Here is a 19,917-nt window from a genome sequence, read left to right on the forward strand (position 1 = left end):
CCGTCGGATCGCCCTCGGCCCCGGCCGCCGTCTGCACCGTGTCCGGCACGGGCTCGCCGCGCGCCACCGCGGTCTGCCGCCCCGCAGCGACCCGCCGCGCCCGGCCAGCCTCGAGCGCGGCCCTCGCGGCGCCAAAGCGTCCGCCCCCGCCGCCCGTGCCGGTGCCGGTGTCGCCCATGCCAGTGTCGCCTGTGCCATCCATGCCGGTGCCGGTGCCGCCCATGCCATCCATGCCGGTGCCGGTGCCGCCCGTGCCATCCATGCCGGTGCCGGTGCCGCCCGTGCCATCCATGCCGGTGCCGCCCGTGCCATCCATGCCGGTGCCGCCCGTGCCATCCATGCCGGTGCCGCCCGTGCCATCCATGCCGGTGCCGGTGCCGCCCGTGCCATCCATGCCGGTGCCGCCCGTGCCATCCATGCCGGTGCCGCCCGTGCCATCCATGCCGGTGCCGCCCGTGCCATCCATGCCGGTGCCGCCCGTGCCATCCATGCCGGTGCCGGTGCCGCCCGTGCCATCCATGCCGGTGCCGCCTGTGCCATCCATGCCAGTGTCGGTGCCGGTGCCCATGCCGGTGCTAGTGCCCGTGCCAGTGTCGGTGCCCGTACCCATGCCAGTGCCGTTGTCAGTGCCCGTGCCTCCAGTGCCAGTGCCCATGCCTGTGCCGTTGCCAGTGTCGGTGCTCGTGCCAGTGTCGGTGCCGATGTCGGTGCCCGCGCCGGTGTCGGTTCCCGTGCCGGTGCCGGTGCCCGTGCCGGTGTCCGTGTCGGTGCCCGTGCTGGTGTCGGTGCCCGTGCTGGTGTCGGTGCCTGTGCCCGTGCCGGTGCCAGTGTTGGTGCCCGTGCCGGTGCCGGTGTCGGTGCCCGTGCCCGTGCCACCCATGCCGGTGCCAGTGTCAGTGCCGCCCATGCCATCCATGCCAGTGTCGGTGCCCGTGCCGGTGTCAGTGCCACCCATGCCATCCATGCCGGTGCCGGTGTCGGTGCCCGTGCCGGTGTCGGTGCCGCCCATGCCATCCATGCCGGTGCCGGTACCGGTGTCGGTGCCCGTGCCATCCATGCCGGTGCCGGTGTCAGTGCCCGTGCCGATGTCGGTGCCCGTGCCACTGTTGGTGTCGGTGCCGCCCATGCCGGTGCCCATGCCGGTGTCGGTGCCCGTGCCGGTGTCGGTGCCCGTGCCACCCATGCCGATGTCGGTGCCCGTGCCCGTGCCGATGTCGGTGCCCGTGCCAGTGCCAGTGTTGGTGTCGGTGCCACCCGTGCCGGTGCCCGTGCTGGTGTCGGTGCCCGTGCCCATGCCGCCGGATCGGAAGGCTGCGCGCAGCAGGTGGGACGCGCAGGAAGTCCAGCGGGCTGCGGAAAGCCCTTCCTCAGGAGAGGCCCCAAGAAGAGAAGCTGGCCTGCCTGTGACCCTGGGCGCTCGGCGTTTCTCTGGCTTGCGGCCTGGTCCTTGACGACGTGGCAGAGTCTCTCAAACAAACCGGCCAGGCACTACCCATTTCTACACCGCCTGAAATAGAGGAGCACGTTCCCCTACAGTTTAAATCAGTCCCAGTTGAGGCTTTTGTACCTGCACCCAAAAGCATCATGGGGTTGCACCTTCCTTTTCACACTCAGCACCACGAGCCTTCTCTCTGTCTCTAGAATGTGCCAAGCCAAGCTTGCTCCTGCCACAGGGCCTTTGCACTGCTTGTTCCTGCACTGAGTGCTCTGTCCCAGAATCTTACCCTAGACTGGTCTGAGGCCAAGCCTCACTTGGTCACAGGCACCTCCCTGACCTCCTAGCTAGGGTCACACCGCCTCCTCACTCCAGGCTGTCTGTTGTCTGGCTCTCTTTTACCTTCCCCACAGCACCTGTCATTACATTGCATGATCCTATCTGTCTACATGCTTATTTTCCGCCTCCCCTGCTAGGATGTATGCCCCATGAGGGCAGGAACATGGTGCAGCATGCAGATTAGAGCCTGGCACTGAGGAAGAGTTCAGGAAATATCTTGTTAAGGAATAAAACATGGCATGAGAACACGGCACATAAGAAGGACCACAGGTATTTCTGTGTGCAAAGGTATAGCAGAGAGAGAGCAGGATGGAATGAAAGATAAATGGCAGATAGAGCCTTATATGTCACCCTAAAATTAATGGAAAGCCACTGGTGGATGGTGCATTACCCACTGCAGCACAATATGTTAGAGAGAAGCCAGGCTGGAGGCAAAGAGGCTGTTCAGAAAACTGTTCCATTGGTCCAGGACAAGAAACGTGACTCGAGCCAAGACAGTGGCTTCGGGCGGAGACACAGAGTAGACTGGGCTCAGTGACAAAGAGTAGGCAGGGCCACATCCTCACTGAGTGTGGAGCAAAGAAAGGGAGTGGTGGAGGACACGTCTGGGTTTCTGAAGGCACAGACAGTGGTGCCAGTCTCAAAGACGGGGCCAGGCAAGGAGGACTGACCCGGGCTCGGAGAAAATGAGCCTGATTCTTACATGCTGAAGTCAAGGTGCCCAGGTGGGTGCCCGGGGACCAGTGGAGACGGAGGTCTGGAGCACAGAGGAAGAGTCTGGCCTCGAAACATGGCATGGGGATTGGACCTACGCCATGAGAGCTCAAGGTTCGTGCAGGAAAACCAGAGAGAACACAGCAAGGAAGGAAAGCAGCATGAAGACAGACACTAGACAGCATCTAAGGAGCAGGGAGAGTGAGAGAAACTGCAGAGAAAAGGTAGCCCAGCAGTCGGAAAAGCCAGAAGTGCGTGATTTGGTGGAAATTAAGAGAACATTTCAAGGCCGGGCGCGGTGGCTCACGCCTGTAATCCCAGCACTCTGGGAGGCCGAGGCGGGCGGATTGCTCGAGGTTAGGAGTTTGAAACCAGCCTGAGCAAGAGCGAGACCCCGTCTCTACTATAAATAGAAATAAATTAATTGGCCAACTAATATATACAGAAAAAATTAGCCGGACATGGTGGCGCATGCCTGTAGTCCCAGCTACTCAGGAGGCTGAGGCAGGAGGATCGCTTGAGCCCAGGAGTTTGAGGTTGCTGTGAGCTAGGCTGACGCCACGGCACTCTGGCCCAGGCAACAGAGTAAGACTCTGTATCAAAAAAAAAAAAAAAAAAAAAAAGGAGAGGTCAAGTGACATGGGAACTAAGAAGTGCCCATTTGACTCAGCAGCCAGAAGTTTTGGTAATTTTAGCAAAACCATTTAGGGCTGGCGGAGCAAAAGCTGGCTTCCAGTGGGCTGAGGAAGGACACGGAGGGAGCATGGGATGGCTCATGGACGAAACGTCCCTTCTGGGCGTTCAGCTGGAGCCAGCACTCCCGTCCTTCCATCTTTGAGGCTTCTTTCCCAAATGCCGCTATGGGAAATAGGATTTGCTCAGAATCATTGGCACCATGACACTAAAAAGTCACCAAAAAGACATCTGTTTCTGTATGTAAGCAGTCATCTGTTTTGCAATGCCCCATAATATTTCACAAGACATATGTATGTATCAAAACTTGTTCACTAATCTGCTTGTTAATGGACATTAAGGTTGTTTCCAGTTTTCCCTGTGTAGTAATACAAAGTATAGTTAATCGTTTATTCATCTTGTGTCCATATGCAAGTATTCATGTAAGGTCTATTCCAAAAACAGAATTGCTGGGTCAAAAATGTGCATTTTTAATTTTTCCAAATCCTACCAAATTGTGATAGCCATTGCTAAAACAGCTGCCCTCATCAGCACGAAGTGGCTGTACATGCACCTTCCCCTGAGGCCCCTGACTCGGATGCAGTCTCCACTTTCCGAACTTTGGCCAGTCTGACCAGTGACATCTGGCCCCTCGCCGATGTTTGCATTTGCTTTGTGGCATCTACTGGTCATTACCATTTTTTCTCAGCCTTGACTTTGCCCCTTCTGTTATTTGTCTTCTTTTTTCACTGGTTTGTGGGCACTCTTTAACTGTTGTGATCATAACCCTTTTATGTATGGCAGATATTTTCTCCTGGCCTTTGGCTAGTATTTGAACTTTTGTCTATGGTGTCATTCACTAATCACAAGTGGTTTGGGTTTTTATTTGGCTTTGGTTTTGTTGATCAGATCTATCAATCACTTCCTCTGTAGTTTTTGGATTTTGTGTCTTCCTTAGTAAACTCTTCAGACTCCAAAGTCATGAAAATACCCCCCTGTGTTTTCTTTTAGCACTTTTTCAATTTTAGATTTTTCATTTTTGGGATGTTTTTCCTCCAGAAGTGACGAGGTCGTCTGACTTTTCCCCACTGAACAGGCACTGTCCCAGACCCACTTCTTCTTCTTTTTTTTTTTTTTTTGAGAAAAAACTTTTGAATTTATTAAACAAATTGTAATAACTGGTAAATACATTAATTCAAAATATTTTCACTAAGCACCAGTCAGTACAGTTTGCAATCTTTTCACCAAGAACTCCTTGGAAAGAATGCCTGCCCATAACTCAATCAAGTTTATTTAGGTGTTTAATAAAGAAATCTAAAGCTGCCAATCAGAGTTTATAATTACCATGAAATGATAAGGTAAACAATCTTGAGGTCATATAACTTGAGCTTTTAAAAGCTGTTTGGCCAGGCGTGGCGGCAGGCACTTGTAGCCCAGCCACTTGGGAGGCTGCGGCAGGAAGAACACTTCAGCCCAGCCCAGGAGTCTGAAGCTGCGGTGAGCTAGGATGCGATGACGCTGCACTCTAGCCAGGCAACGGAGTGATACCTTGTCTCAAAGAAAGAGAAAAACAAGCTTTGTTTAACCTGTACCTTCCAATTGAGGAGTTCCTCGGCCTCACGCTGGTAACCCCAGGTCCACGTGCCAGATCACACAGACACACACACAAATGAGTACTAAGTAGCATGTATAAAAGAGAAATGATACATGGACCCTGTATGTTTAAGGGCAATAATGCCTAATTCTTACGGGCATGCAGTGCAGTGAGGGCAGGGAGAGGTAAACGTCACTAACACACAAGGGAGAGCCAAGCAAGAGCTTGGTCCGAGAGAAGTCCTGTGCCCTGGGGACAAGCAGAGCGGGCACTGGGAGGCGCCGGGCACCAGGCGGCCTCCAGGCCAGACCAGGAGCACGAGTGGACGTCCACGTGTGTGAGCCGGACCTTCAAGGCTGGAGAAAATAAAAGGACCCGAGACACTGAGCCACAGAGTGCTGTCTCTTCAGAAGACAGTGAAGCTTTTGTTTCGGGTAAAGGAATGTAATTTAATAACAGACTGTATAAAATTCAGGAAAATCTCACCCAGAAAGAGCCAGAAACAACACTAGTCTGTTTTTCAACAGCGGCTCAGACACTGTGAGGCGCCTCTGACACTAGCAAGAGAGCAAAGTCCCTTCCCAAGCGCGGAGGCGCCACAGGCCGTGTGGAAGTAGCCGCCACCCCGAGCCTCGGTCCCCTGGAATCAAACCCATCAGCCACAGTCATCCGTAATGGAAAATATCTCCCCTCCCAAAATGTAAAATAAAAAAGGCACAAGCAAAACTCAAAATTAAGAGAAAACCAGAGCAAACTTTAACACCTCACACTTCACCTATGCGCCAACTGCCGCGGCCTGAGACGCGGTCCGCCCTGTTCCTTACGTTGATTCCTTACCGCAGAACACAGCAAAATCTAGCACATCACTGTTCCCACTACATCCCTCCCCATGAGAAAAGTAAATAAACACTACACAAAACATAAACTTACCCCAAATAAATGTCAGCATTAGCCTACAGATTCTACTGCAATATCACTACACTAACCCAGGATATTTTAATCCTCTTTCTACTTATTTACAAAATATCCTCATTCTGAGAGCTCTGGAAGCATTATAAACATTAGATCCCTCTTCTTGAGGTAGTTCAAAGGTACAACACAGCAGGTTTACCTATTTTTCTACACTCCCATGGTGGGCAATTATAAAAGGCCTGCAAGCAAAATCCTCATCCCCCATTCTCAGACTGTTATCGTTTTTCCCTCAGATCAAATAAACTAACCTAACTGGAAATGCACACCAGGAGAGGAAAAGTCATACAAAAATTTAAAAAGCAAAAAAACATGAAAAAGGAATCTGTAAGTACCATAACACTAATAGTCTAAACTTCACTAAAGAAAAAAAATTTTTACTTGGTTTACCCAAGCTCTGTAGCATTTTAGAAAGTATTTAAGACATTAAACAGCTAATAAAAGCAGTGAAAAAATTTAGGTGAGAATAAAGAGTTCTTCCCAAACGCCACATCCACGAGAAGCGGTGCGCGGCAGGCCGTCTGTCGAGGCTGCACGCCAGCACGAGCTCGGCCCGGCCTCCCCTCGGGCGGCTTCAGAGCGCGGGGACAGAGGCCGGCGCCTGTTCCAGGCAGGCCAAGGACCCTGAGGGACGTCGGCTGGCTTTCGTGCTGCACACTGATGTCCCTCAGCACCTGCTGCCGGGGCCTCGGCTTGGCCAGGTGCTTCGGGACCTGCACGTCCTCGCGCTGCAGTTCAGTCCTCAGCTCCGAGACAGCCTGTTTGATAACTTGCTCTGGTTCCTGGACAGATAACTGCAATCATTTTTGTAGAAGAAAACATTCTGTCTGTCTTGCAATATCTAGAAATTTCTGGATACACGGATCACACCAGTTCCAATTTCTTCTTGATCAGTTCCATTGACATAGTCCTGACTCACCAGAGAAGCAAAGCGAACCTCGAAAGATGACTTCAACCCGTCCACCAGAGTACTGTTAGAAGGTCTCTGCGCGCCCCACGTCCCCTGAAGAAGCAAAGCCTGGCCAGGAGTCCAGGCTGGGGTGGTGGAGGCCGGGTGGTTGCCCAGAGAACATACAACCTAGCAGAGCCGCCATGTCTAAAATGGCAGGACCAGACACACTTCTTGAATAGCCATCCTCCCCTGTTCCTCATACACACTCTCCTCCAAGGTCCCACACGTGCCTAAGACTTCCCTATATACACTAGCCTTTGAGTCACATCAATTTGAAAAACTTGTGATCAATAGAAAAGTTATCAAAACATAAACATATTTCCATGCCCTACTAAAAGTTTATCAGTGGTTTCCAGTCTTTGGAGCCTCAAGTCTCTGTCTCCTGCACTAGAAAGGCAAGGGAGGGAGGCAGTCATGTTGCCTTGTGAACCAGACCAGGCTGCCCCCAGGACTGCTGCCTTCCACACTGTAAGGGCTGGTGACCCCTGGGGTGGTCTTGGCTCTGAGGAAAGCCCCCATGAAGAAATGACTATCTCCATCTTTTCCTCCAGGCCAGCTTTGCTGCAAAAGGCCTTTTTGTTCTTCTACGGATACTTGCAAGTGGTTAGGGCTTAAAGTAAAAAAGGGAATATTTCAAGAGAAAAAGCTTTTCTTCCCAATAATAGACAAGAAAGTTGAGAATGAGTCATGAAATAATAGAATTCTACAGATTATATCGCTTCCATGGTTTTTTCCTAAAGGAAAGAAAATACTTTATTACTACAAACCAAGGAGGTCAAACCAACATGCTACAGCTCATTTGTGTTTTGCAATTGTCTTTAATGCATGACTACCACCTGGCAAAGCTTCCTTCTCACAGCAAACAGATCAAATGTTCTTTTACTGAGTATGCAAATAACTTTGTTTCAAATCTCATTGATATAGTGATAGTTATGCTTCTGTTTATTTTTTGTTGTAATTTTTTAATTCCTCAAACACATGGTCCATGCCATCCAAGTTCTCCAGGTGTGTACAAGTAATTTTTAAATTATACCATCTTTAAAAGACTTGCCATCAATCAGACAACACACAAAAATGTGAACAAATGACTCAAAATGAGCAACTGCATTTCCAACCTTTGAGACAGCACAGATTGCCAAAATAAGGCACATGTACAAATAGCTTAAACCTACATTGTGCCAAAAGATCAGAAATGCTAAGTTCCAGATTCTAACATACCCACCCACCGTCTGCAGAACATGTGCTTCTGAATTATTTCACTGCACTGATGCAGACCCCTCATTCTCCACTGTGACCCTGCACAAGGCAACCAGCTGAAACTGGATTTAGACGCTTCCCGTATGGGGTTGAGTTGGCCCAACTTTACATGAATAAAGGAACTTTCTCTGGCCAGCTGAGTAAAGTAGCTTAGAGTTTACTTGATGCCAGGGCTCATGGGGAGACTAGTGTCAGTACAACTCAGAGATTCAGGAAAAGTCACCATTTCTAACTCTACTTGTTAACAAAAGTGGGGTGCTGCAGACTATATTAACATAGATCTGTCCTTAAGAATATTTCCTCAAAGAAACATTTCTAGGCAGTTGCTTTCAAAATTCACAGTACATAAGCCTTGCCAGTGGGGACTTGTGCAAATGTTGACCCCCGCTTGTCCTGGGTCTTCTAATGTATTCCCAGGCCGGGCGCAGGCCCAGGCCCTGCAGCCAGTGGTCTGCGGCTACGCTCTGGCAAACGTCGGCGCCATCATTTCAGGAGAGAAGTGCAGGCCTGAGGGGAGGACGGCCCCTACTGCGCGGCGGGCGCGGCCACGTGGCACGGCGTCCGGTCAGGGCTGGTCTGGGAGACCAAAGGCAGGCGAGAAATACATCCAGCTCCGCGTTCCACAGCAGGGAATCCCTAACCCAAAAGGACAGCAGCCACCACTTCTTTTAAGCTGCTACCAGCCAGAAGAACAGCTTCCACCCTCCCGGACTTGCCCTGCGTCTGTCTGTGGAGATTTCCCGGCCACCGGTCAGGCAAGTACACATGAGGAAAGGACAAACTGTCTCAGCCCGCCGGGGTAGGCATCCAACCCCTCGTGGTCTGGTTCTTGGACTTCCGCCAGCAGCCCAGGACGGCACCCGTCTCCAAGGGCTCTCGGGGACCTTCTTTTCCCAAGGGCGGCCGTGCAGCGGCGGCCACGGGTGAGGGAGAGTTTCTCATCACGCTCGCGTCCACGGGGTGTGGGGGCAGGGCGGGACACCTCTGGGGCGACTTCAGAAATTCTGCTTACCACAGCTGTGAAGATGGCCTGCATGCTTCCTTGTACCATGTTTCCCCGAAAATAAGCCCTGCCCATAAATAAGCCCCAGCAGGATTTCTAAGCATGTGCACAATAGAAGCCCTACCCCGAAAATAAGCCCTAGTGTTGGACGTGGCTACGCAGCGCATCTGCACAACCCGTGCATTTTCTCGTCTGCCCCACCCAGCAGCCCCACCGAGCAGCCCTTCTCATCTGCCCCATCGTGACAGCTACTCTCTGAGAGGTGACCGGAAAAGTGCGGGCAGCCCCACCAACAAGGTCGGCTCCCCCATCAGGTCCCGGCCATCCTGTGCGTGCTGCAAGCTGAGGCTTTGAGGGGAAAATCACACGTCCCCTGAAACTAAGCCTTAGGGTGTCTTCTTGAGGAAAAATAAATATAAGACCCCGTCTCATTTTCAGGGAAACAGGGTACCCATCATTGGGGGCCCCATCAGCACGGGGTGGGGTGCAGGCGGTCCGGCGGCCGGGCCCTCAGGGCAACTTGAAGCCACAGCTGTGCTGCTCAGAGTCCTCCCGAACTCAAAGCACAGGAGAGACTCATTCTGCCACGCCATGCAAAGCCATGGCGGTTTCCAGAGCTGCCGAGGCGTTCCAGTGTCCTGTTCCCGAGTGGCACCCCAGGGACCTCAGGCTTCAGAGGAAGGAAACATCTCACGAGAAGGAAGGCACCCGGCAGAGGCCTGTCGCCTGTCTGCTGTGAGTCTCTGCCACGTGGGAGAGGCACAGGCTCCAGGGGTGGCTGGGCTCTGCCTTTACCTCCCTCGCTGCACCTGGGGCTAGCTCTGACATGGTGTCCCTACCTGATGTCCCCACCTGTCCGTCCTCAGCTCAGGCCCCTCAGTGGCTGCCCGCGTCCCCTCCGACGCAGGAAGGAGCAGCCCTGGGTCTCCCCTCCCCACTGGCGCCCTTACCCCACCTGGCTGAAGGGGAAGGCCACCGGTCCCCTCGCCGCTGCTCTGGTCCTTGAAACGCAGCCTGCTCTCAGGACGCTCCCCCGGGCAGGGACGCCAGGGCCACCATCCGCCCGGCTCAGCCCCACAGGCGAGCACCCGGCAGAACGCTCCGGTGACGTGCTGGACCACCTCAAGCACAAGGAAGAACATGACAAGACACGGATGTTCTTTTGTCATACCTGCTTCATTTCCTAACACGCATCTGGAGGCGCTGCAGGGGCTCACCCTCTGTCGTGTCATTCTGCATGTCTTTAAACTTCACTACGCAAACGTCAGAGTACACTTCTTCTGCAAGCTGGATGTTTTGCTTTACATTTGAGACTTTCCAACGTGGGCATGTGTACTTCTCATTCACTTTCACTTCTGTGTCATGTTCCATTGTGTGACTAGCCCACAAGTTTTGCAGGTTTACAGGGCGCTGCTGTGCACATTCCTGAGTACAGCTTCTGTGTCTGTTATCCCGGTTGCAGTTTTTCTTCCAGCGTGACGTTTCACATTAATGGTAACTTTTGATGGAAAGAAGGCTTTTACTTCAATGCAGTAAAACTGAGCTGTCTCTATGACTCAGGGTTTTGCATAGTAAGACACTTTAGTACACCTGAAGGTCATAGAGACAGTCAATGCTTGAGTTTCCTGGGGCTGCTGTAACAAAACACCACACACTGAGTGGCTTAAAAAAGAAATATTTACTCTGTCGCACTTCTGGAGGCCAGTAGTCTGCAGTCGAGGCGTGGGCAGGGCCGTGCTCCCCCAGTGGCTCTAGGAAGGACCCTTCCTGCCCCTTCCAGCTTCCGGTGTTTGCTGGCGTTCCCTGGCATTCCCTGGCACAGCACATCTGCTCACTGTGTCCTCACGCCGTCTTCCCTCCTGTCTGTGTCCAAACCTCCCCATTTCATAAGGACACCAGTCCGCATTGGATTAGGGCACACCCTAATGTCCTCATCTTAACTTGGTTAAATCTGCAAAGACCCTGTTTCCAAATAAAGCCACATTCTGAGGTACTTGGAGTTAGAACGTCAATAGATCTTTTGTAGGGGGGACAAAAATTAGCCAGCAAAAGTCTCCTCTATTTTTTTGTCCAAGTTTTAGAGTTTTGCTTTTCACTTGCAGGCCTGCATGTGTCTGGAACTGGTTTTTGAGTGTGGTGAGGATTCTTCTTCACCTCCTGTGTAACCTCCCCCTGGGGTCTGGTATAGAAAAGCCATCATTCCACCGAGGCACCTGGCACGGTGCGCGTTTGCATATACACAGGGCTCTGTTTCTGAACTCTTTCTCCTCTGTTTAATTGAGCTATTTCCTATTTCTGTTTCTTTTTTTTTTTTTTTTTTTTGGAAATAGAGTCTCACTCTGTTGCCTGGGCTAGAGTGAGTGCCGTGGCCTCAGATGAGTTCATGAGTCACGGCAACCTCAAACTCCTGGGCTCAAGCGATCCTCCTGCTTCAGCCTCCCAAGTAGCTGGGACTACAGGCATGCACCACCATGCCCTGCTGATTTTTTCTATATATTTTTAGTTGGCCAATTAATTTCTTTCTATTTTTAGTAGAGATGGGGTCTCGTTCTTGCTCAGGCTGGTTTCAAACTCCTGACCTAGAGCGATCCTCCTGCCTTGGCCTCCCAGAGGGCTAGGATTATAGGCGTGAGCCTCCGCGCCCAGACCTATTTCTGTTTCTTAGTTACATAGTTTTATAAAAGAACTTGATGTCTAGTAGGAAAAACACCCCTTCTTTGTACGTCCTGTTCAGATTTGGTTTTTACTATTTGTAGCTATTAGATTTTCCATAAGAATTTTAGGATCACCATCTCTAACTTTAACAAAAGCCTGTTAATATTTTAATTTGCACCATACTAATTAATCAGGGAGAAAAAAAATCTCTTTTATGTCAAGTCTTCCCAGTCGTGCACGCAATCTCTCTTCCTGTTCACTCACATCTTTCAACGAAGTCTTCCTGTTTTGCTCAGACATATCTTGCACAAATTGGTCGCAGTTATTTCTAGGTGTCCAGGTGCTCTGAGTAAGTTGCTAGAAGATCCTCGGGGTGGTTTACGGTCGACAGGGCTGGCGGAGAAGGACAGGAGCACTGCGAGACAGAGGCCTCAGGAAGGGGCTCTGGGTCCAGGGACCGGGGCCAAAGGGAGCCTCTGCCCCTCTCGTGAGAATGTGAAAGAGGCAGGGGCGATTAACCGGCGCGCGTGTCCACGTGCCGGGCGGGGCTGCGCGGATCTTGGCGTGCCCGCGAGAGAGTCTCTGAATGACAGCAACACCTGGGCCGCAGGCGGGCAGAGCGGGCACCCTCCCCACCGCGGAGGCCCAGTCAGTGCACCGGGATAAAGGGTGAGTGACAGAGAATTCTTTCTCTCTACCTGCCTGTCTTCAGGCTGGGACCCTGGTCTTCCATCTTCAGACTCCGGCCCAGGCTGGACCACAGCGTCAGCTCTCCTGCGCCACCACCCTGCAAGCCGCGATCTTGGCCTTGAGGATCTTGGGTCCTCAGGCTCCAGAATCCCATGAGCCTACTCTGCCCAGTAAATATATATTTAATATATTTACTCTTGGTTCTGTTTCTCCGGAGAACACAGGTTAGTGCAACACGACGTGTCATTTTTTGTGACAACTTCAAATGATCTTCCTTCCCCTCCCCATATTAATAGACAAGAAAAGCCAGGTGTCCCGGTAAGGGCTGTGAAGGTTCCTGACAGCCACAGTCCACGCTGGCATCCACCCACTCGGTGCCACACCAAGTCACCACCTGTGCCCTGTGTGTGCCATGGCGCTCACCCCCGAGCGTGAGGAAGGCCACAGGATACAGCTGTGCGGCCCCCGGTCTGCATGAGGGAACAAAAGCTATGGCAGCAAAGCCTCACAGACTTGCCTTGCCCTTTTGATTTCCTAAGCTGTGAGCCCCGCGGCCACGTGCCACCTGCTCTCGAGGCAGACAGCAGGTGGCCCGGTGCTGCAGGGCGCCCGCAGAGCAGGAAGGGGCCGCTCTGCACACGGCCGCGCAGGCCCAGCTGCCGTGAGGAGACCAGGAGGCGCCCTCGGCACGCTGTGCACGTCTCTGAGGAGCAGTGGGGACAGGGAGGTAGGCACGTTGTGAGCACACGTCAGCTGCCCCTGGGGACATGCGGAAATAATAGAAAAGGGGTGAGGAGTCCTCGGTAGGCGGTGAGGCCAGGAGCCTGTGCTGTCAGCGTGGCCGAGAATAGGAAGGAGACTGCCTTTAACAGCTGCTGTGTGTGCCTGCCGCCACAGTGTCCCTGGAAAGACACCTCTGACTGCCCTCAGGCTGATCCTGCCCTCAGGCTCCACTCTCAGGCTCCAGGCTGAACCCCGGAGAGGGCCTGGCCCAGAAGAGCCGCATGGCGCAGCTCCTGGGGGAAGGAGCCCCAGGCGGAACAGCTAGGAGGCTGCAACCCGGGTTCTAGGCAGGTAAGACCCGCCTAGAGCTGCCGCCCGCTAGGGATGCAAACGGAGTGGGTGTCAGAGGGCCCCCGGGAGAGCCCCACACGGCGCTGAGACACATGACCGGGCCACCCAACTTCCACCGACTTGTGAACCGCAAGACACACCGAATACAGGCCAGTCCATGAAGGACGAGAATGAAGAGCCACACCTGTGCCCCGTCAGAACTACTGGCAGTCTAACGCATGAGAAGAGAAGCGAGGGTTAGGTGAGGGTAGCTTGATGGAGGGTGCCAGGCGCAGCCACCGACAACATCGTCTTGGCGAAGCAGGAACAAGACAAGAAGCCCGCTGCCATCACGCCTGCCTTCGAACCAATGCGGCAGACCGGGAAAGAAAGAGAACGTGCTCACCTATGGCAGACAACTGATAACCTGCAAATGATGAGATAGAACATAAGCAGAGTAAAACACAAGTGGCAGTATAGGAGAAATTGTTTTCAGGGTGCACAAAACCAATGGAGATTAATAACCAACATTTATGAATAGTTCTGGCCCAGCACAGGGGGCTCACACGTGCAATCCCAGCACTTTGGGAGACTGAGGCAATAGGATTGATAGAGGCCAGGAGTTCAAGACCAGTCTGGGCAACATAGTGAGACCCTATCTGTGAAAAAAACTAAAACATTAGCTGGGCACTGTGGTGCACTTCAATTGTCCCAGCTACTTGGGAAGCTAAAGTGGGAGGGTGGCTTCAGCCATGATCGTGCCACTACACTCCAGCCTGGGTGACAGAGCGAGACCCTGCCTCTCTCTCTCTCTCTCTCTCTCTCTCTCTCTTTCTCACACACACACACACACACACACACACACACACACACACATAGTTCCTACAAAATCAATAGGGAAAAAGACACCCCCAAAAAAGAGGAAATTCCTAGAAGAAACCCAAATGGATGATAAACATAATCTCTCCTACGGAGCTATCCACATACGTGCAGAAGGACATTCACACAAATTCACCCCTTGCACTGTCAGTGATGGCGAGGACCAAACATTGACCTGAAGGCTGGCCAGCGGAACGACGGGTTGAAGCGACTGTCGTCAGCCACATTTGGCGCAGGGTAGACCCACATGCACTGCCAGGGAACGGCAGGTAAAGTGCATCTTTAGGTTCTTTTAAAAGGCAAGGCATGGAACAGTACGTGGCAGAATAAATCCATGTGTGTTATTTTTTAAATATGTAAACACAAGAATAGACCTTCCCCACGTCTATAAGGAGTACATGTTTTGTTTTTGTTTTTGATTTTTTTGAGTCAGAGTCTCACTCTGTTGCCCAGGCTAGAGTGAGTGCCATGGCGTCAGCCTAGCTCACAGCAATCTCAATCTCCTGGGCTCAAGCGATCCTCCTGGCTCAGCCTCCCAAGTGGCTGGGACTACAGGCATGTGCCACCATGCCCGGCTAATTTTATATATATATATATATATATATATATATATATATATATATATATGTTGGTCAATTAATTTCTTTCTATTTTTTTTTTTTCAGTAGAGACGGGGTCTCACTCAGGCTGGTTTCGAACTCCTGACCTCAAGCAATCCTCCCACCTCAGCCTCCCAGAGTGCTAGGATTACAGGCATGAGCCACCGCACCCGGCGTTATTTTTGTTTTTTAAGTATAGAATGGTATTTAGAAACCATTTATTAACATTTAATAAATGGATTTGTCAAGATAAGTCTAATGTCTGATGAGTGTCGGGGTTAAAATTGGGATTTCAGGACATGAATAAATTATTATGAGTATTTTTCCTTGGGAAAATATAATACTAAAAAAACCCTTTTATTTCTTCTAAATCCCCATCAGCTGTAGAACATAATACATGTAGCAATCCTTGCCCTGCATTTAATTATCTGTATCCTCCTTACTCCCACACCCAAAATTATTTACTTCACTTGGTGTTTGTCCCTATTTGGAGGAAATAAAACTTCTCAGCAAGCAGCCTGAAAAAAAAAAAAAACATTTGGGGGAACACTTCAAGACCTTCAGGTCAGAAGAGGATTGAAAAGACCTCTAGGGCACCACTGGTCCCTCGCAAACTGGTTTTGCACCTGCACTTGGCAGCAGCCTGCGCCGAGACAGAATGACGTGCCTGTGCTGCAGGTCTCAAGCCTATAGATTCCCCTGGGTCAGCTGCACCTCCACTTCAGATCATGGGCATCCACAGGCTCAACCACCTGGCCTTGGTCCACCTGAGAGCCTGCCCGAGACCTGCAGCTTCCCCTGGGACCAACCCCTTCTAGCCTACGCCTGCCCTGATTGTCCAATGAGTGTGCCGAAGAACCTGCGACAGGACACGCCCAAGACCTCAGACAGCTGGATTGCCTCCCGCCTCCTGCCTGCCCGCCTCAGTCCCCCGTCCCCACCCTCGCCGCTCTCCCCCACTGGGAACATACGCTAGCCAGCCACGCACAGGTGATCTTTGCTGAACTCATTCACTAGCTCTAATAGGCGTGTGTGTGTGTGTGTGTGTGTGTGTGTGTGTGTGTGTGTGTGTAGACTGCTTAGGATTTTCTACATACAAGATCACATCATCTGTGAGTAAAGATAGTTTTATTTCTTCCTTTCCAATTTTTTTAATTTCAAACTATTAAGGGAGTACAAGGTTTTGTTCCGTGGATATTAAGGTTTTGTTACATGGATACATTGTATAACACTTACTTTGGGCCTTTTAAGTGTGCCCATCACCAGGATAGTGTTCATTGTACCCAATAGGTAAGATTTTATCTCTCACCCTCCCCCTTCCTGGTTTCCAATGTCCTTTACATCTTTGTGCCCGCATATGCCCATGGTTCAGCTCCCAATTATTAGAGATTACCCGTGGTGTTTGTTTTTCCATTCCTGAGATACTTCACTTTGGATAATAGTCTCTAGTTCCATCCAAGTTGCTGCAAAAGACATTATTTCATTCCTTTTTATAGCTGAGTCGTACTCCATGGTGTGTATATATGTATATCACATTTTCTTTATCCACCCATGAATTGATGAGCACTTAGGTTGATTCCACATCTTTGCAATTGTTAATCACGTTGCAGTAAACATTCAAGTGCAGGTGTCTATTTTTATAAAATGACTTCTTTTCCTTTGGATAGATACCCACTAGAAGAATTGCTGGATTGAATAGTAAGTCTACATTTATTTCTTTGAGGAATCTCTACACTGTTTTCCATAGAGGTTGTACTAAGTTGCAGTCTCACCAACAGTGTATAAACATTCCTTTCATTCTGCATCCATGTCAGCATCTACTGTTTTTTTGACTTTTTTAATAATAGCCATTCTGACAGGGGTAAAGTAATATCTCATTGTGGTTTTAATTCGCATTTCCCTGATGATTAGTGATGTTGAGCATTTTTTCATATATATTTTGGCCATTTGTCTATCTTCTTTTGAAAAACTTCTGTTCATTTCTTTGCCCACTTTTTACTGGGGTTGTTGTTTATTCTTTCCTTTCCGATTTGAATGCCTTTTATTCTTTTTTTTTTTTTTAATCTAATTACCCTGGCTAGAACCTCCACTACAATGATGAATAGAAGTGGTGAGAGTACATCTTAAAATTAGTTATTGGTTTTAAATAACTAGAAAGCAACCTGGCTATTTTCATTTCCATGCATTTCTGACGGAGGCAGCTACAGCTGATCATGGGCACACCAGGCCCCTTCCGTGCCGGCAGGCTGCAACCTGAGCAAGTGCATGGTACGTGCTCACATGTTGAAGGTGACAGAGCCACGTTTGTTTCATTTTATGGAGATCATCTGTGCCTTTTTCTCCTGTGTGGGCCAGCAACGTCAGTGTTCCTCTGCTTGCACATGTTGTCTGATGTCACTAGGGTCATTCAGAGCAGGAGAGAGTCTGGTTTTATGTTCAGAAGCCAGTGATGTCCGCTGTCTTTGCTCCCCGCTTCCTGTGGAACAAACCATCGCATTCTGTCTATTCCACAGCTCACTCTTCTCCCCAGATCCGTCCACACAGACCCCATCCAGTCCACCCGCCCCGGCCGTGCCATCCTCATCCCACAGTTTCTCACCGCGACAGCGGCACCTCTCAGTCCCTTCCAGTCCACCCTCCGCAGACCATTCACACTGGCACGGTAACTGAACTTTCTATCTGTATAAAACCCAAGAATTCTATGTGGTGGAAAGACTTCATTCTGACTTGCAAATGAAGAATCTTTTTCCCAAAGAAGGAGGAGGAGGAGGAGGAGGAAGCAGAGGAGGAGGGGGGGAAGGAAGAAGAAGTGGCAGTGAACACTTCCTTTGCCCCAGCTCTCTGGCGGAGAGGCTTACTTCAGCCTTTCCCCGCTGAGCGTGACGCCCGCTGCGGGCTTTCACAGATGCCATTATCGGGCTGAGAAAGTCCCCTTCTCCTTCCGGTTTGTTGAGTGCTTTTGTCGTGAAAGGATGTTGGATTTTGTCAAATGCTTTTTCAGTTCTGTCGAGATGATCTGTGGGTTTTGTCCTCTATTCTATTCCCTTGGTGTATTACTCTGATTGACTTTTGTATATTGAACCAGCCTTGCATATCTGGAATAAACTGCACTTGATCATGGCATATAATCCTTTTCATATATGGCTGGATTTTTTGTTAGTATTTTGTTGAGATTTTTGCATTCATAATCATAAGAGATATTGGTCTATGGTTTTCTTATAGTGTCTTTTTCTGGTTTGGGTATGAGCCACCACGCACAGCCAGTGAGGAGCATTTCTAAGTAAACTTCTGTTACCCAAAGCTCAGCACTTGTCTTCGACACATGCCAGAAGAACGAGGACAAGTGGTTTGCGGAGAAGGAAAGAGAGGTTTGTTAATCTGCTGGCAAATGAGGAGGATGGAGACTCCTGCCAACACTGCCCTCGTCCTCATACGGAGAAATTCAGAGCTTTTAAAGGGAGGCCATTCAGCTTCAGGCAATTGCTGTCAGCTACAGTTGATGATTCTGATCATCTCATCTCTGCCTGAGACAATCCCGCACACTCCACCCAGCAGGACTCCCAGGACCTGTGCCCGCCGGCCTGGCAGTTCGCAGGAGCCATCTCCTGTAGCACAAAGAACAAAAGACTTACCTGCCCCTCCCAACCACTGGCCCCACACGGGGTTGCAGGTTTTAGTTCTCAAAAGGAGTGGAGAATGTTTTAAAGAGAAAAGACTTTTACCATTTTTTCAGGCCATTCCCACTGTCACACGTCCCGTATGAAAATCTCCATCTCAGAGGCTGAGTCCCAGAGACCTGATGTGCAAGAGGGGACAGAGCAAGAGACAGAGACCGCCTGGGCCGCAGGGCCTGTGAGCACCTCTCCACACACCCAGGGGACAAGTGAAACAGAGGGAGTGGCCTGAAAAAAAGGCAAGAATATTTTCTGTGTCTCTAAAACCTCCCCCACTCTTTTTGCAGCCCTGCTTCAGGCAGGGTAATGTCTTTTGTCCCTTGTGTTACAGGAGGCAGCTCAGCCATCCCCGGCCAGCACCAGCCTCCCAGGTGGGCGAAGACACAGGCTTTGTTTCGGCAGAGATGGGCAGAGCTGGGATGATAAGAATCTGTTAAGGACAGTAGACTAGATCTGAGGACCCTCCCTTTAAAAGGTCTGTGTTTCTGTCTGTGGACAGGAATTTGGATTTTGAGATGAGTAAGTCTACCATTTTCCTCCTTCGCTGGCAAAGCAATACACTTCTCTTTCCTTCTCCTCAACCACTTGTTCTCGTTCTTCTCATGCAGCCTGGCGGACAGGTGCCGAGCTTTCCGCAGTGCGAGGACAGAGAGGAAGGACCGGTCTGGGCCACCAAGCCCTGAATACCTCTCCATCGCTGGCCACGCCAGGCCGCCGGGCTCGACCTGGTGGCGGGTTCTCAAAACACTGCGTTCGGATTTCTCAGCTTCCCTCAAGGGAGCACGTTCCCAGCCCTGAGGGCACACCTGGTGTCTACACCTGTGACTTAGAGACTCGGGACTCAAAGAGAAGACATGGGGAATGCTGTCAAACTGGCAAATACACCTAACAACAGAAAGGGTCACATTTGTAGCCGCAACCTGCAGTGTGACTTGCATTGAGTAAAAAAATCATAACATAAAATCTGGTATTTGCGAAATTTTTAAACACCCATAACAGGGAGCGAGGGAGGGAGCGAGGGAAACAGCCTGGCCCGCCTGTTGTCAGGCCTCCTGGGCTCTGCCGCAGCGCTCTGCCTCTGCCACACGGACCGCCTCGCTGAAGGCCTGAGAGATCACACGGCTGATGGCAGAGACATCATGCACCGTAGCTTTCATCCAGTTCAATGGACTCTTCCCTAGACACAACCCATGTTCTGAATCAGAGGACCCCTATGCTCACATTTCCTGTTACGGTGCGAGGCAGGGAGGGAGCGGCTCGCTGCTGGGGGCTGCCCTGGCACCCCTGATCGCAGGCCTCCCAGGCTCTGGGACCGTGCTGGCCTCTGCCGCACCCTCCGCCCTCCCTCCCTCCCTCGCTCCCTCCCTCGCTCCCTCCCTCCCAACCTCCCTCGTTCCCTCCCTCCCAACCTCCCTCGCTCCCTCCCTTCCTC

At 51.1% G+C, this 19,917-nt stretch overlaps 1 pseudogene; it reads right to left on the reverse strand.

Annotated features, from left to right (window-relative positions):
- Positions 1-6,297: 6,297 nt before the first annotated feature.
- Positions 6,298-6,817, reverse strand: LOC105885218 (mediator of RNA polymerase II transcription subunit 28 pseudogene; annotated as a pseudogene).
- Between the last annotated feature and the right edge of the window lie 13,100 nt (positions 6,818-19,917).

Source organism: Microcebus murinus, chromosome 7 (assembly GCF_040939455.1).
Source record: "Microcebus murinus isolate Inina chromosome 7, M.murinus_Inina_mat1.0, whole genome shotgun sequence".
Lineage (NCBI taxonomy): Eukaryota > Metazoa > Chordata > Mammalia > Primates > Cheirogaleidae > Microcebus > Microcebus murinus.